Here is a 16215-nt window from a genome sequence, read left to right on the forward strand (position 1 = left end):
CTCTGCATCACTCTCCTAAGCCTTCTTCCCTCTCTTGATCCTCTGCATCACTCTCTTAAGCCTCTGAGGAATTCAGAGGCTCAAGAGAGGGATTGGAAACAACATTGTCATATGTCTTTTCTTGGATCTAAATAATACGAAACCTCGCTCTATGATTTGAAGTTAAAATCTTCAAATATGGTAAAATAGTGACTTTTTCACGTTTTTCATGTAGTTTGATATTACGTAAATATATTCATTTTTACCAATATTTCGATACTATTTCATGTAGTATCACGATATGTGATTTGGCCTTCAAATCTCAGAATTTCGCATAATATTGCAATTTAAGCAAGTTTTCTTGCATTTTGTTTCGGACGAAAAATCATCGAATTTAGCAATATCTTGACGTTTATCATCCCCTTTTCCTTTATGTGATTTAAACAAAATATCATCGAATTAGGCAATATTTTGCCGTTTTTCCACGTTTTTGTGAATTTTCAGTTTATTGTTATTATTTCATTATATATACGATAAAAATGAAGCAAACACATAATTGATTAGAAATTAACCTTAAATCTTCATTTTCAATCAACTATTTGTTTCTCGCTAAGATACTGAGTAAGATATTGAAAAGGGGAGAAGTTCTGTTTTTATTGCTTATTTCGACGTTTCAGCCGGAATAGAGCGGTTTTCGTGTGCATCTTCCATCGGTAATATAAACGGAAAATCAAGAACATTTTAGTTAATTCTAATGAAAACACATTGTTTTTTATCATTTGTATTGGAAACAACATTGTCTTATGTCTTTTCTTGGATCTAAATAATACGAAACCTCGCTCTATGATTTGAAGTTTAAATCCTCAAATATGGTAAAATAGTGACTTTTTTCACGTTTTTCATGTAGTTTGATATTACGTAAATATATTCATTTTTACCAATATTTCGATACTATTTCATGTAGTATCACAATATGTGATTTGGCCTTCAAATCTCAGAATGTCGCATAATATTGCATTTTAAGCAAGTTTTCTTGCATTTTGTTTCGTACGAAAAATCACCGAATTTAGCAATATTTTGACGTTTATCATCCCCTTTTCCTCTATGTGATTTAAACAAAATATCATCGAATTAGGCAATATTTTGCCGTTTTTCCACGTTTTGTGAATTTTCAGTTGATGGGTATTAATTCATTATATATACGATAAAAATGATGCAAACACATAATTGATTAGATAATAACCTTAAATACTTCATTTTCAATCAACTATTTGTTTCTCGTTAAAATACTGAGTAAGATATTGAAAAGGGGAGAAGTTCTGTTTTTATTGAATATATCGACGTTTCAGCCGGAATAGAGATGTTTTCGTGTACATCTTCCATCGGTAATATAAACGGAAAATCAGGTTTTTTTTTTGTTAAATCAAATGAAAACACATTGATTATATAAATAATACGAAACCTCGCTCTATGATTTGAAGTTAAAATCCTCAAATATGGTTAAATAGTGACTTTTTCACGTTTTTCATGTAGTTTGATATTACGTATATATATTAATTTTTACCAATATTTCGATACTATTTCATGTAGTATCACGATATGTGATTTGGCCTTCAAATCTCAGAATTTCGCATAATATTGCATTTTAAGCAAGTTCTCTTCCATTTTGTTTCTTACGAAAAATCATCATATTTAGCAATATTTTGACGTTTATCATCCCCTTTTCCTTTATGTGATTTAAACATATATTATCGAATTAGGCAATATTTCGCCGTTTTTCCACATTTTTGTGAATTTTCCGTTTATTGTTATTAATTCATTAAATATACGATAAAAATTATGCAAACACATAATTGATTTGAAATTAACCTAAAATACTTCATTTTCAATCAACCATTTGTTTCTCGTTAAAATACTGAGTAGGATATTGAAAAGGGGAGAAGTTTGGTTTTTATTGCATATATCGACGTATCAGCCGGATTAGAGCGGTTTACGTGTACATCTTCCATTGGTATTATAAACGGAAAATAAGAAACATTTTAGTTAATTCTAATGAAAACACATTTGTTTTTATCATTTGTATTGGAAACAACATTGTCATATGTCTTTTTTTGGATCTAAATAATACGAAACCTCGCTCTATGATTTGAAGTTAAAATCTTCAAATTTGGTAAAATAGTGACTTTTTCACGTTTTTCATGTAGTTTGATATTACGTAAATATATTCATTTTTACTAATATTTTGATACTATTTCATGTAGTATCACGATATGTGATTTGGCCTTCAAATCTCAGAATTTCGCATAATATTGCAATTTAAGCAAGTTTTCTTGCATTTTGTTGCGGACGAAAAATCATCGAATTTAGCAATATCTTGACGTTTATCATCCTCTTTTCCTTTATGTGATTTAAACAAACTATCATCGAATTAGGCAATATTTTGCCGTTTTTCCACGTTTTTGTGAATTTTCAGTTTATTGTTATTAATTCATTATATATTCGATAAAAATGAAGCAAACACATAATTGATTAGAAATTAACCTTAAATACTTCATTTTCAATCAACTATTTGTTTCTCGTTAAGATACTGAGTAAGATATTGAAAAGGGGAGAAGTTCTGTTTTTATTGCATATATCGACGTTTCAGACGGAATAGAGCGGTTTTCGTGTACATCTTCCATCGGTAATATAAACGGAAAATCAAGAACATTTTAGTTAGTTCTAATGAAAACACATTGTTTTTTATCATTTGTATTGGAAACAACATTGTCTTATGTCTTTTCTTGGATCTAAATAATACGAAACCTCGCTCTATGATTTGAAGTTTAAATCCTCAAATGTGGTAAAATAGTGACTTTTTCACGTTTTTCATGTAGTTTGATATTACGTAAATATATTCATTTTTACCAATATTTCGATACTATTTCATGTAGTTCATTCTATTTCATACTATTTCAACAGATACAAGTTGTTACAATGACGGATGGACTAAACAGATGTACATCAGTCTAAATAAAACTATTTTTTTGTGCATATAGTGACATTTACCTTACAAATTGAAATGTGATATGTATTGGACAAATTTAGTTTACCATTAGAGCACATACTGGCATTATTACCATTAGAGCACTTACTGGCATTATTACCATTAGAGCACTTACTGGCATTATTACCATTAGAGCCCTTACTGGCATTATTACCATTAGAGCACTTACTGGCATTATTACCATTAGAGCACTTACTGGCATTATTACCATTAGAGCACTTACTGGCATTATTACCATTAGAGCACTTACTGGCATTATTACCATTAGAGCACTTACTGGCATTATTACCATTAGAGCACATATTGGCATTATTATCATTAGAGCATACTGGCATTATTACCATTAGAGCACATACTGGCATTATTACCACTAGAGCACATACTGGCATTATTACCACTAGAGCACATACTGGCATTATTACCATTAGAGCACATACTGGCATTATTACCATTAGAGCACATACTGGCATTATTACCATTAGAGCACTTACTGGCATTATTACCATTAGAGCACATACTGCCATTATTACCATTAGAGCACATACTGGCATTATTACCATTAGAGCACATACTGGCATTATTACCATTAGAGCACATACTGGCATTATTACCATTAGAGCACATATTGGCTATGACAGATATTGACACACATTATATCACAAAAATTGGAGGTTAAGACAATTTAAAGAACAAAAATAATAATTTTATGAAGTTACGAATGTTCACATCCTCAGTTCTTCACCAACAGATTGTAGAGTTATCCCGGACCAAAGTGACCCCCAGACACACAGGCCATGTTACATAGATCCGTCTTCAATATCACTCAAGATGCCTGTCAGTGAGCCATGTCTCCGTAATTGTAGTTCCTTCATCATTCCAAATATCCAACTGGGGACGTCTCCCTGCTGTGTCTGCTGACTAGTTTATCCTATCCTGCAGCCTGCTGCACCATTACGTACATCAGTTACAGGCAGATACTGTAACATTTCAGGGTATCTCCAAGTAGGGGAAGTGAGAGGTCAGGGGGTGCCGAGGGTTGTACAAGCTGTACAACATGTGTTAATTGATATTCCTCACTATCACCTTTCCTATGGGGTCTTTGCCGGTGTCTTGCTGGGGTCTACGGTGACCCCAGCACCAGCTGCGTTGGGTTAAGAGACCCAAGGGTGACAGTGACGTAAGGGCAGAGCCCAGATGCCAAGAACGAGCTGGATCAGGCAGAACGAGGGCTAGTGAGAAGTCGGGTGCAGGTGACGAATTACCACATCAAGTCCGCTGTTCCTGAGATTCAGTATACATACCTTGGGTTGAGGACGACCTCGTACCGCTTCGGAACTCATGAATAAAAAAAGCCACTGGGCCGCCATGATCGTGATATTGATATTGATCTCGTAAGTGCACTCTTAAGTTTATTGTAAATCCCAGTCTATGACAGCGGTTTCAGGATCAGTAAGCCACAATGTAGGACAGAAAATAAGAGATGCTTTTCCACCCATAGGGTTATAAACCCATGGAACCGCCTACCCATCGAAGCCGGATTGACAAAATATTACTGCGATTCAAAATCAACCTCAATAAAATCATAACGACAGATAGAGGGGACCTTTGACAAGCCGCCCGCTTCTTGTCCTCATCGACGCCACTAGGGAGATAGTAGACCTAAGGTAAATTCAGTTAATTCTATTCTTAATGTCAGACTCACACCAGTGAGGAGTGAGGTCCTCGCCTATAAGCAGCCGGGCACGCCAGGTCCATGTACGACAACCCCCCCCCCCCCGATGTCGGGTTGGTTTGCCATAAAATCTCATTCATTCTTGAGAGCAAGTCCCGGGAGCGCTGCTCCGGCGCTGCCACCTCACCCTCAACTGCTACACCAAGGGCAGGGAAGCAGTGCCCCTGCATGGCAGGTGGTGCTCCTGGAACATACCAGAGCACCGCTCCTTTGCCAGGTAAGTCCACTACGGGCTAACCATAGCCCGTGCTACTTGCCCCGCTCCTGTGCTAGGTAAGTTACGGGCTCACCATAGCCCGTGCTACTTGGCACTTGTTCCGAGAAGCTGACTCTATAAAAACATGGAACATACCTGGTGAGGAGGGGGAGGGAATTAGCAGGAGAAAGTGACAAGCCATATAGTAGAGACCATAAGGACTATATTGCACTTGGAAGGGGTCAGTATGAGAATTTGGGATGGGACGCGGGGATGGAATGGTGCCCAACCACTTGGATGCTCGGGGATTGAACACCGACCTGCATAAAGCGAAACCGTCGCTCTGCCGTCCAGTCCAAGTGGTTAGGCCATACGTGGAGAGGGTTCCGAGAGTTCTTCTACTCCCCGAACAAGAACTTTTATAAGTGCCTCTTGAATACATCCACCTTTTTTCCGGTAATATTTCTAATGCTTGCTGGGGAGGGGGGGGGGTGATACTGAACAGCCGTGGACCTCTGATGTTCAGACAGTGCTCTCTGATTGTGCCTATGGCATCTCTACTCCTCACTGGTTCTATTCTGCATTTCCTTCTGTATCTTTCGCTCCAGTATGTTGTTATTCTACTGTGCAAATTTGGGACCTGACCTCCCAGTCTTCTATGTATATATTATTTGATACCTCTCTCTCCTCTCTTTTTCAGAAGAATACATTTTGAGAGCTTTGAATCGGTCCCAATAATTTAGGCGTTTTTTCTTTTTTATACGTGCCGTATATGTTCTCTGTAGTCCCTCTATTTCAGACATCTCTCCTGCTCTGAAAGAGGAAGCGAGTACAGAGCAGTAATAAAGACGAGACAGCACCAATTATTTAAATAGTATTAGCATTGCTGTGGGATCTCTGGTGCCACGTCTGTGGCACTCACACGTCTGTGGCACTCACACGTCTGTGGCACTCACACGTCTGTGGCACTCACACGTCTGTGGCATTCGCACGTCTGTGGCACTCGCACGTCTGTGGCACTCACACGTCTGGGACACTCGCACGTTTGTGGAACTCGCACGTCTGTGACACTCGCATGTGTGTGGCACTCACGTCTGTGGCACTCAGACGTCTGTGGCACTCACGTCTCTGGCACTCGCACGTCTGTGGCAGTCGCACGTCTCTAACACTCACACTGCTTCTAACACGGATTTTCGCTCCATAATAAATACATTCCAGTCACCTAAAACAAAAAATTCGTGTTCTATACTATATTCCTTTTAGTACACATTACATTAATCTTCACTGAAAAAGAAGTTTTAAACTGGCTTGAGAGAAATATAGGCTCTCTGGGGGAAGAAGACTACAGCTTATGATATTCTGCAAAAGTACAACTCCTAATATAATTTTTTGGGCATCGCAGTCTTGAAGACTTTCAACGAGGAGCTGGATGGCACCAGTTGGTGCTGTATGCGTTCCCTGTTCTTCCCCCCCTCTCTGCGTTGCCCTGTGAACGAAACCACGGTAGCAAGATGGTGGGTGTCAACACCACGCAGTACTCCAGCAGGTATATTTCCTTCAGTCCGCATGTTATCTGAGCGATCTTAAACTCCCCGAGGGCGTGGAGGTAAGTCCGCCTCTCCTGGACGAACACCCTTCCCAAAGTCGGGAGTTGACTTTCTGAACCGTTTAACTCGCATCGTGGTCGTAGACTACGTTCTGTCACTTGGGCACGTGACAGAACGCAAGTCACCTGTCGCCAAGTGACTGTCACATTCTGTCACGTGGGCACTTGGTGGGTGAGCTGTTCTATGACCAGAATTCAGAAGTTGTCACTATAGGCTTCTGGGACCACCTGTGGTGCTCACATACATTTCAGAGCTTCACCTACGCCAAAAACAACCAACCAGTTGTCAAGGTATACCTCGGCCCCGCTAAGGTTTACAGTGGAGTAATGCTCCTGGTCTCCCACTTCTTCCGTTACGTCACAATCGTCCATAACAGCGTGTGAAGGGAAGGTAATTACCAGGATGAAGCACCAAGCCATTACGACTATATAGCACTTGGAAGGGCTACAAGAATTTAGGATAGGACAGAGGGAAGGAATAGTACCCAACCACTTGGGCGGTCGGGGGATTGAACGGCGACCTGATTAGCAATGTGAAGCGCCTTGTGTTTAAGTTGAACTTGCCAATTGCTGGGTTTTCATTGCCTAGTTTACGCAATTCAAAATATGCGGGTGTGTGGACCAAGAGCTGGAGCCAGGGCTGGCGCTCGCGAATAAAACCTGTATGGTATTCTGGAGCCAGAGGTGATGTCACACCTTCCTCGTGGCCATAATCCACCATATTCTAATATCACTATTAGAGTATGTCATTATCAGAGCCCATCCTCCTGCTTTGGTAGTAAATATAGTAACGATTAGGACCGTAGTATATATACCGACGGACAACGAAATTAGAGAGCAGAAATTTACACTATTGAGTTGGACAAACTAGAAAACTACTTTTTACTTGTATTGCAAAGACAAACTAAACTAACCTAACCTTCCTAGGATTGTGTGGCACGCACACACGCACGCACGTGTTTACCCCCGTCAAGACTGGTTTCCTTCAGGAGGTGACACGTCTACAAGCGAGTGTGGATGGCTTCCGTTCCTCTCTCCTGCTTGCTGCAACTATGGTGCATGAAGACACACATTGCCCTACGTTACTTCATCTGGTGGTCGAGCCCATCCAGCGGTTGAGACCTCTGGGCAACAGCAACAGTGTGAGGGCACATCTTCTGTGAGGTTCAACAAGGCCCGCCTAGATCAGTCGGCCCAGCTAGCTAGCATGTTTGGGCACACATTGGTTCAAGTGGGAACTGTGAAGTTGGTATCAGTTGCTGGGTTACCTTTCAGACCCTTCAGTGGTTAGGCTACATATATATACTCCCCTGAGGTTGCCCTGTGCCTTCCCTTGATGGACCATGTGGTTGGGTTGCAAGGCACTGTTCCACTGCTCCGGCTGCGTTATACTCACACCCGGTTTCATCATTGACTTACATCCGGCTTCGTCTTTGACTCGCCTTCTGCACCTCTCCATACCCTGGCCACTTACTTCCTTGAACGTCTCCCACGTTCCCAGTAGTGACTAACTACACACGTGGAGTAACTTCACCTCTTTTACAACTGCATCTTTAATTAGGGAAGCTCTACAGCGCCATAATTGTACTCGAACCAGAACCAATGCCCCTAACTGCTTAAACTTGTCATGCGGTGACTGTTGTCGCTGACGAGTGTGGGTGTCGTAAAGATCTTTGGTCCATTTACTATGGTCAATATTTTGATGTCATAACTGATGATCCCACTGCCACTGATGGTCCCACTGTTACTGATGATCCATTGCCACTGATGCTTTATACACGTATGAACACTTGTTGACTGTAAGTGTGAGATTTTTCATCATAATATTCTAGTATTACATCGTCAACTTTAAACTGAAAGTCTAGATGGGCCTCCTGAGGAAGCACCTGCTTAGCTAACACGCTAAGTGTAGTAAGCAGCTCATTCGCCACTCTAGAGACCATAGAAAAAATGACTAGGCGCGAGCAAACGCCGAGACCTCAAAAAGTTTGAAATCTCTTATCCTAAGCCGTCGACCTTCGTCATTCGCTGGAGTGAATCTAATGAGTCACAGATTCTCTCGAGATATTTTGTTGTGTGGTGCTATGAAGTCAGCTCGGGGTGTAACGAAAGACAGCGTTCAACTTAACAAAACAATTTATTCAACAAAGTACTAACTACTACAACAACAACGAAAAATGTAACAACTGTTATATTAGCTTACCGCAGAATTTGTCTCGAGGTCGCTTGGGTCCTGGTCCTCACAATGGCGACACACGGGCCGCCCACAAAATCGCTATAGGACTGCCTCACAAGGCTTCTTCCAGTCCTGACTTGAGCACTTTAAATCGTCCTCAGGCTTCACACATAAATGCCTGCTTGATTACCTCCTCTTATTGGAGCACACAACTAGGGGTTCCTCCTTTGCCAGGAGCTCAGCAAAGCGCAACCCTCTCTCACGACCTCTGTTGCTCAAGTAAGGTCATGCCGTCGTCTCGCGAGCCTCGCGGGTTTATATATATATATATATATATATATATATATATATATATATATATATATATATATATATATATATATATATATATATATATATATATATATATATATATATATATATATATATATATATATATATATATATATATATATATATATATATATATAATAAATAATATATTATAATCTTTTCTCTGACCTCTCAATTAGGTCTCGTATGTGGAATAACTCTCTGATAGGTAGACTCGTTCTTCAGGCTACCTGGGGTCATAACACTTGTCAGCAGATTATAGCTAGTCAACACCTCACTCTGCCTCACCCACTACAACCACACTCTCCATCAATCCCGCACACATACGCAACTCACAATTATAACATGAAACAGTGCAAAACACTTAGCATTGTTACAATCTCTTCCCCTCCTAACTCTCCCATTTCACCTCATGATCGTTGTCACCTTCTCCAACACTGCCACCAAAGCTACCTTTTACAACACCCGGGGTCAAATCTTATCACCAATTCCAAGTTTACTATATTAACAGATGTTAGATATTGCATTATAATAATGGCGGCGGAACTGCATATATATATATATATATATATATATATATATATATATATATATATATATATATATATATATATATATATATATATATATATATATATATATATATATATATATATATATATATATATATATATATATATATATATATATATATATATATATATATATATATATATATTATATAGGTATTACTAGAGTTACTAGTAAAACACCAAATTTAGTATCCACAAAATGAACGTATCCGTAATGATGAAAATGTTCCTGATTTCTCGCGGTCACTTCTGGAATTTGTTTAATTTCTTCATTTGAAAATCATGTTTATGAAGAGGGAAAAAGATTTGGACCTATAATTGGCTCTATCGTTGGACCCGTAAATGGACCCGTCATTGGTTCTATCGTTGGACCCGTAAATGGACCCGTCATTGGGTCTATCGTTGGACCCGTTAATGGACCCATCATTGGCTCCATCATTGGACCCGTCATTGGCTCCATCATTGGACCCGTTAATGGACCCATCATTGGCCTCATCATTGGACCCGTTAATGGACCCTTCATTGGCTCCATCATTGGACCCGTTAATGGACCCATCATTGGCTCCATCATTGGACCCGTTAATGGACCCGTCGTTGGCTCTGTCGTTAGTGAAGATGGTAAGATGGCGGTGAAGATGACTGAAAGATTCTTAAAAAATCGTGCGTTGTTGATAATGGGCGGAGCTGTGGCAGGTTTCTTGATCATCAGCCGTTGGCTTCCTTACCACCCGCAAGATGATGAATGCAATGTGAAGGTAAGAGATTCCTCGGGTGGGGAGGAAACTGAAGCTTGTTCAAGTGGGGATGAAACTGAAGCTTGTTCAAGTGGGGATGAAACTGAAAGCTTGTTCAAGTGGGGATGAAACTGAAGCTTGTTCAAGTGGGGATGAAACTGAAGCTTGTTCAAGTGGGGACGACACTGAAACTTGTTCAAGTGGGACGACACTGAAACTTGTTCAAGTGGGGATGAAACTGAAGCTTGTTCAAGTGGGGAAGAAACTGAAGCTTGTCCAAGTGGGGATGAAACTGAAGCTTGTTCAAGTAGGGATGAAACTGAAGCTTGTTCAAGTGGGGACGACACTGAAGCTTGTTCAAGTGGGGATGAAACTGAAGCTTGTTCAAGTAGGGAAGAAACTGAAGCTTGTTCAAGTGGGGATGAAAATGAAGCTTGTTCAAGTGGGGACGACACTGAAGCTTGTTCAAGTAGGGATGAAACCGAAGCTTGTTCAAATGGGGATGAAACCGAAGCTTGTTCAAGTGGGGATGAAACTGAAGCTTTTCAAGTGGGGAAGAAACTGAAGCTTGTCCAAGTGGGGATGAAACTGAAGCTTGTTCAAGTGGGATGAAACTGAAGCTTGTTCAAGTGGGGACGACACTGAAGCTTGTTCAAGTGGGGATGAAACTGAAGCTTGTTCAAGTGGGGACGACACTGAAGCTTGTTCAAGTGGGGATGAAACTGAAGCTTGTTCAAGTGGGGACGACACTGAAGCTTGTTCAAGTGGGGATGAAACCGAAGCTTGTTCAAGTGGGACGAAACGTTGACTTTCGACGAGTTACATTCGATAATCAATTACTTATGTCGTAGTGGTTACGATACCGATTGTAGTGATGGAGAAGATGAAGTTTGCTTAAGTGGAGACGAAACGGAAGCTTGTTCGAGTGGGGAAGAAACTGATGAAACGTTGACTTTCGACGAGTTACATTCGATAATCAATTACTTATGCCGTAGTGGTTACGATTGTAGTGATTGTAGTGATGGAGCAGATGAAGTTTGCTTGAGTGGAGACGAAACTGATGAAATGTTGACTTTCGACGAGTTACATTGGATATTCAATTACTTATGCCGTAGTAGTTACGATACCGATTGTAGTGATGGAGAAGATGAAGTTTGATTGAGTGGGGAAGAAACTGATGAAAACGTTGACTTTCGAGGAGTTACATTGGATACTGTCACAGGGGGTGGGCTGGGGCTCTTCTAGCAGTCGGCTGCTAAGGGGCTCAGAAGACAGAATACTCAGCCCTCCGACTCTTGGGACTCACCGGAGTCTCCTGGTCCCACAGGAGAGGACCAGTAATACCCACCACCGCAGGTCTTTGCCCCACCACTAGGGGTGCCACTGCTTCACCCTGGAAGCCCTTCAGTCAACCACGGGGAAACTGCCATTAGCAATTCCGGCCAAGACCCAATGGAGAAGTGAAGGAAGACCCAGGCTTACCTTTTAACAATAACTTCCCCTGAGTCTTGCCTGCCAGACAAAAAGTTGCAGGAATTCCTTTCCCGCCTGCCTTCTCTATCTTTTGACAAGGTCGCCAGCTGGGTTCCCCACTTTCTCCTTATGTGATATGATCTCCTCAATCCCCCTTTGACTTATTAATTTTACGTCCTACCCTGTCCACAGCAGTGGTTCTTGGTTCTTTCTCTCTCTCCTTCTTTACTACTTCTTGGAAGCCTCACTAGGACAAGGCCAAACACCAGCAAATTTGAATACATTTACTGGACAAAGCACATACACAGTACATACACACATACAATAATAATAATAATGAATCCTACACTCTATACTATTTCAGTCAGGTTGCACTCCAACACCATCAGAACTCTATCATCAGCTTACCAAGTGGTATCCTATCTTCTGATTCACCACCTGATACTATCTACCTCCTCAAGTCGATCAAGTCTTATACTACAATGTTGCACTATCAGCGAGAGAATATATATATAAACATGTTCAAGGAAAATCAGCGTATGAATGCAACAACATATATATATTATATATATATATATATATATATATATATATATATAATATATATATATATATATATATATATCTATATATATATATATATATATATATATATATATATATATATATATATATATATATATATATATATATATATATATATATATATATATATATATATATATATATAGGAAGGGAGTACCACCTCTAGCTGGATGAAGGGGGACCCCATAGCCTCGGAGGAAACCACGCATAACGCATTAGAGGGAATGTTTAGATCCCCTCCAATACAGTTTCTGTGTGCTTTTCTCCTACCACCCCCTTCCTTGAATATTTTTTGTGCTTTATTATGCATTTGATGGTTACAAGATATACATGGGTTGATACAAAAATAATAATGCAAAAAGGTGCTTAAAGGTTATGGATATATATATTATATATATATATATATATATATATATATATATATATATATATATATATATATATATATATATATATATATATAAATATATATATATATATATATATATATATAATATATATATATATATATATATATATATATATATATATATATATATCAGTATAAATGTTCCTTGATACACAACAATGATCAATCGATCACCCTATCAGTCCTAAAACACATACATCTGTAGGTAATCCAACCTACGTCTGTAACTCTATGCTTCAGTATAGACTCTCCTCGGCACAAGAACGGCAAACAATCACTCACCTTTCACTGCGCCTTGCACCCTAAGGACAACCAAACACTTATCACTTCCCTACAAGTAATCCTTTAGAACTTCCCTTCCATATCGAGAAGTTCACTACCCTGATCTCTTCAGGAACTACCAGGATCCTCTGCAGCTCCTCCAGGCTGCTACACCATGAAGTTTTCCTTGGGCAACTATAGTGCTTCACTACCTCTACTAGGGTCCTCCTCAGCTCTCCTGGCTGCTACAGCATGAAGTTTCCTCGAACAACTATGGTGCTTCACCACCTTTACAGAAGCACGTGACACTCCTCTTCACTGCTTCAGCCGGAATAGAACGGTTTTCGTGTACATCTTCCATCGGTAATATAAACGGAAAATCAAGAACATTTTAGTAAATTCTAATGAAAACACAATTGTTTTTTTATCATTTGTATTGGAAACAACATTGTCTTATGTCTTTTCTTGGATCTAAACAATACGAAACCTCGCTCTATGATTGAAGTTTAAATCCTCAAATATGGTAAAATAGTTACTTTTTTCACGTTTTTCATGTAGTTTGATATTACGTAAATCTATTCATTTTTACCAATATTTCGATACTATTTCATGTAGTATCACAATATGTGATTTGGCCTTTAAATCTCAGAATGTCGCATAATATTGCATTTCAAGCAAGTTTTCTTGCATTTTGTTTCGTACGAAAAATCATCGAATTTAGCAATATTTTGACGTTTATCATCCCTTTTTCCTCTATGTGATTTAAACAAATATCATCGAATTATGCAATATTTTGCCGTTTTTCCACGTTTATGTGAATTTTCAGTTTCTGGGTATTAATTCATTATATATACGATAAAAATGATGCAAACACATAATTGATTAGATAATAACCTTAAATACTTCATTTTCAATCAACTATTTGTTTCTCGTTAAAATACTGAGTAAGATATTGAAAAGGGGAGAAGTTCTGTTTTTATTGAATATATCGACGTTTCAGCCGGAATACAGATGTTTTCGTTTACATCTTCCATCGGTAATATAAACGGAAAATCAGTTTTTTTTTTGTTACTTCTAACGAAAACACATTGATTTTTATTATTTGTATTGGAAACAACATTGTCATATGTCTTTTTTTGGATCTAAATAATACGAAACCTCGCTCTATGATTTGAAGTTAAAATCCTCAAATATGGTTAAATAGTGACTTTTTTCACGTTATTCATGTAGTTTGATATTACGTGTATATATTAATTTTTACCAATATTTCGATACTATTTCATGTAGTATCACGATATGTGATTTGGCCTTCAAATCTCAGAATTTCGCATAATATTGCATTTTTAGCAAAGTTTTCTTGCATTTTGTTTCGCACGAAAAATCATCAAATTTAGCAATATTTTGACGTTTATCATCCCCTTTTCCTCTATGTGATTTAAACAAAATATCATCCAATTAGGCAATATTTGGCCGTTTTTCTACGTTTTTGTGAATTTTCAGTTTATGGGTATTAATTCATTATATATACGATAAAAATGATGCAAACATATAATTGATTAGATAATAACCTTAAATACTTCATTTTCAATCAACTATTTGTTTCTCGTTAAAATAATGAGTAAGATATTGAAAAGGGGAGAAGTTCTGTTTTTATTGAATATATCGACGTTTCAGCCGGAATAGAGATGTTTTCGTGTACATCTTCCATCGTTAATATAAACGGAAAATCAGGTTTTTTTTTTTGTTAATTCTAATGAAAACACATTGATTTTTATCATTTGTATTGGAAACAACATTGTCATATGTCTTTTTTTGGATCTAAATAATACGAAACCTCGCTCTATGATTTGAAGTTAAAATACTCAAATATGGTTATATAGTGACTTTTTTCACGTTTTTCATCTAGTTTGATATTACGTAAATATATTCATTTTTAGCAATATTTCGATACTATTTCATGTAGTATCACGATATGTGATTTGGCCTTCAAATCTTAGAATTTCGCATAATATTGCATTTTAAGCAAGTTTTCTTGCATTTTGTTTCGTACGAAAAATCATCGAATTTAGCAATATTTTGACGTTTATTATCTCCTTTTCCTCTATGTGATTTAATCAAAATATCATCGAATTAGGCAATATTTTTCCGTTTTTCACGTTTTTGTGAATTTTCAGTTTATTGTTATTAATTCATTAAATATACGATAAAAAATATGCAAACACATAATTGATTAGAAATTAATCTTAAATACTTCATTTTCAATCAACCATTTGTTTCTCGTTAAAATACTGAGTAGGATATTGAAAGGGGAGAAGTTCGGTTGTTATTGCATATATCGACGTTTCAGCCGGATTAGAGCGGTTTTACGTGTACATCTTCCATCAGTAATATAAACGGAAAATCAGAAACATTTTAGTTAATTCTAATGAAAACACATTTGTTTTTATCATTTGTATTGGAAACAACATTGTCATATGTCTTTTCTTGGATCTAAATAATACGAAACCTCGATCCCTGATTTGAAGTTTAAATCCTCAAATATGGTAAAATAGTGACTTTTTTCACGTTTTTCATGTAGTTTGATATTACGTAAATATATTCATTTTTACCAATATTTCGATACTATTTCATGTAGTATCACGATATGTGATTTGGCCTTCAAATCTCAGAATGTCGCAACATATTGCATTTTAAGCAAATTTCTTGCATTTTGTTTTGTACGAGAAATCATCGAATTTAGCAATATTTTGACGTTTATCATCCCCTTTTCCTCTATGTGTTTTAAACAAAATATCATCGAATTAGGCAATATTTTGCCGTTTTACTACGTTTTTGTGAATTTTCAGTTTATGGGTATTAATTCATTATATATACGATAAAAATGATGCAAACATATAATTGATTAGATAATAACCTTAAATACTTCATTTTCAATCAAGTATTTGTTTCTCGTTAAAATACTGAGTATGATATTGAAAAGGGGAGAAGTTCTGTTTTTATTGAATATATCGAAGTTTCAGCCGGAATAGAGATGTTTTCGTGTACATCTTCCATCGTTAATATAAACGGAAAATCAGTTTTTTTTTTTTTAATTCTAATGAAAACACATTGAT

The sequence above is a fragment of the Procambarus clarkii genome, chromosome 59 (assembly GCF_040958095.1).
Source record: "Procambarus clarkii isolate CNS0578487 chromosome 59, FALCON_Pclarkii_2.0, whole genome shotgun sequence".
Taxonomy (NCBI): Eukaryota; Metazoa; Arthropoda; class Malacostraca; order Decapoda; family Cambaridae; genus Procambarus; species Procambarus clarkii.